A 3640-nucleotide genomic window follows, 5' to 3' on the forward strand; every position below is an offset into this window, starting at 1 on the left:
TTAGTAGTAGCGCTGGTGCGCACCCGCGCTACTACTATCAAAATAGTAGTAGCGCTTCTAGTGTACTAGGCGCTACTACTATGCTAGATAGTAGTAGCGTGTAGTTTTCGCTAGCGCTACTACTAACAAATTATAAATTAAAAATATAAAAATTATGTGCATTATTCATAGATAGAAATCAGGGACACGTCCAGTGAAAAATAAATTAAACACACACAACCGAAGGTGGCTACCTTCCCTAGTGTTCCACCACCAGCCTAAACAGACCACTTCTCTACATGTATCTACCAAGGCTTGGAGTTCAGACGTCGGAGGACCCGAATCCTCCCTCACCCCGAAAGATGGCGTCGAGGTCCTCCACCTCGGAGACATCCGGCATCGTGATCACATGGACAATCATCCATGCGGCGCAGTCGCTGGGCTTCACGTCGAAGTCCACCTCTAAGTGGTTGAAGAGCATGACGCCCACCAGGCTGTCGTAGTCAGTGTTAATCACCCCCTACGGCCACGTTGGGAAAGTGAAAACTTGTTAGTACGCATCAGAGTTCAAATCCGGTAGGGTGTTTTATTTCTTTTTAGCACATGCACATGCATCAATAGTAACAGCCGGAGGCCAGTCCTTACTTTTTGCACGAGACATGAAGAAGGCCAGGTCCCCTCTTTGTTGCACGAATGAATCAAAGGAAGACACTGCCACAAGACATGAAGAAGGCCAGGTCCCCTCCTTCTGTAAATAGCTCAAGTGCCTGAAGTTGCAAGGAATCTTAATATAATGAACTCATAGTAATGCATAATAACAAGAAAAAAATCATGAATCCTAAAGAAAAATATCATTATGTGAGTCAAGATAATGTGGGTAACAATATTTATTAATAAGAAAAATGGGCTGAGATTTCTCAAGTGACATTTGTTTCACCAACAATGATTAATGACAAGGCATGTAAGATTTACCTGTGTAGCATCAGATACCCTCTGGCCCTTGCAAGTAAATATGAAAAGAGAGAAATTTAGACATAAGTACAATTATGCTACTGGCTGCCAAAAGAGCATCAAACAAACGGTGACAATAGAACAAACAAGCAACATTGGCAGAATCATCAGAATTGTGTTGTTGCTCCCTCAGCCAATAAATATGCATCTTCATCGTCGGCATATGTGAGATGACTTTGCTGCTTGATAAGGTTTGTAGCTCGCAAACCAAGCCGCAACACTTTCGCACCACCATGCTAAAACACGGTTGCATCAGAGAGAGTTCTATCAAATCATAACTTTTTGAGAATTGAGAAGCATAATCAATCAGCCATGTGGTCTAAAGTAGTAACATATAAAGATCACGGTTGCAGTTTCGACATAATCCGACAAAAGATTGGACAAAAACACAATTCCATATAAAAATTTACTCGCCATTTTACTACTTTTCTTGTACTCCCAAATATGTTGTATTTAGCAAAAGATTGGACAGAACCACAATCAATTATTCTTGAAATCTACGCCCCATAATCTATCCAGAAAAATGTCCCCACCATAGGATAGTACCCACATCTGCAGCAACCTGGCATAGTTCATTTGCCACTGCCACCAGACAAGGAATAAGCAATGAATATATATATATATGTGTGTGTGTGTGTGTGTTCAATGCATTAGGTAGGCAGGCTCATGCTCATTGCTTTTCAAGTATATTCACAATCTTTCATACATCATTTTAAGCTCTTCCTATTGGTGTTCAACTTGGCAATTTAGTTCTACAACCACACTAACTGACAATCATTGGGATTTATCATATGATAAAATTAGGCCTACATATTACCGTGTAATTATCTTTTCAGTGAGAAGTCCCTATCTATCAGTGATGTATGTGTACGAGAAACGGCTCTCAAAATAAAATGCAAACGATCGGACCCTCCAATTTGTTGCAGGGTTGATGGTCGGCTAGGTGATGTATACAACATGCAACATACAGTTTCAGCAGTGGAAAAAAATTTAATATAGGGTTGATGGTCGCAGGAACTAGCAGTCCTAGGGACTTCTTTTGTTCGGAAAAATTAATAATCTATAATTACTAAACACTTATTGAGTCATTTAGATCATTATTGAGATCCCAATACAAAATGAACCTGTCCTTCAACACTTTCTATCCAGGGCGAATCTGGTATACCGCTATTCGGTCCCAATGGAATCCGTACATCCATTGTTCACTAGTGGAAATTACACATTAGAAAACGTAGCTAACCTCAAATCCCTGATCTTCTAGCTTCGACACCGGTCCTATCTAGATGGTTCGATGGGTCAATGGATCGAGGAAAGAAACGGGGGCGAGGGGGAGATGGATCAATGGGTCAGTACCTGCGGCGGCTGCGGCGAGATTCAGAGGGGACTGACTAGGGACAGGGCGTGGAGCCGCGGATCCCCGTTGCACCTCTAGCTCCTCCAGCCGGCGGCTTCCTGAGCTCCTTTCATGCGCCGGCTTCGGCAGCACTGCTCCTCCCATGCGCCTGCTGCCGGTGGTGGAGGAAGGCTGCACGTGTGTGCGGCCACACGGCGGAGGATCTCGACATGGATCGGAGAAAGGGAGAGATCCCATCGGCGGAGGAGAGAGGAGAGGAGGTGGAGGGGATGTGAATCGGGGGTGGGCGGGGTGCGGGAGTGGGTGGACTGGGATGGTTGATAGGGTGGGGGATGGGACTGAAAGGCTAGTGGTAGCGCAGGGTATCTCACCGGCGCTACATATATCCACTTAGCAATAGCGATGGTTTAAAACCCACACTACTACTATGGTGTGTCCGCTGGGCACGGTCGAGAATATTTACTAATAGCGTGTTATTTTTTGCCACGCGCTACTAGTAAATAGTACTAGTAGTGCGGGTCATTATAGCTCACTACTAGTAAATAGTAGTAGTGTGGGTAAATAAAGAGCGCTACTAGTAAGCGTCTGTGTATAAGCTTTTCCCTAGTAGTGCATGGGTAATATAACCCTGCCAAGTTTAAGCATAGACCTCAGGGGGAAAATAGGACTGGTCATCAGTCTCTGAATCCTCCTGTGAGGAGCTCTCTATAACCAGCAAGATGTCTGCTTCAGTAGGTAGCATTGTCTTCTCTGAATACCTTGTTTTCACTCCAGATACTTCCATCACCACTTCAAATGGCTGATGCATAGGAAGAGTAGTTGAATATACAAACGTTGTTGACAAATGGAACACGTAATACAAAATAATGTTAGCATGATATAATTCACATACATGATGATTGGATAAACAACATGGCATTGCATAATTCACATATATAATGCCTTTTCAACAAGATAGCATTGTATAATTCACATATATAATGTCTTGCAACAAGATGGCAATGCATAATTCACATATATGGTAATTAGACACTGAACAGGTGGCATTCACACAAGGCATGTCTAAACTAATCAAATGACATAGCAATGCGAGACACCATACGCATGATATGAGAAACATAACCCTGCCAAGTTAGAGCATACACCTCGGGGGGGGATAGGACTGGTCATCTGTCTCTGAATCCTCCTCTGTATCCATAACCAACGAGATATGCCCTTCGTCAGATAGCATAGTCTGCTCTGAAGACCTTGTTTTCACTCCAGAATTTGCCATCACCGTGTCAAATGGCTAATGCA

Source organism: Triticum urartu, chromosome 4A (assembly GCF_056163025.1).
Source record: "Triticum urartu cultivar PI428250 chromosome 4A, HENAU_Tu73, whole genome shotgun sequence".
In the NCBI taxonomy this organism is placed as follows: domain Eukaryota; kingdom Viridiplantae; phylum Streptophyta; class Magnoliopsida; order Poales; family Poaceae; genus Triticum; species Triticum urartu.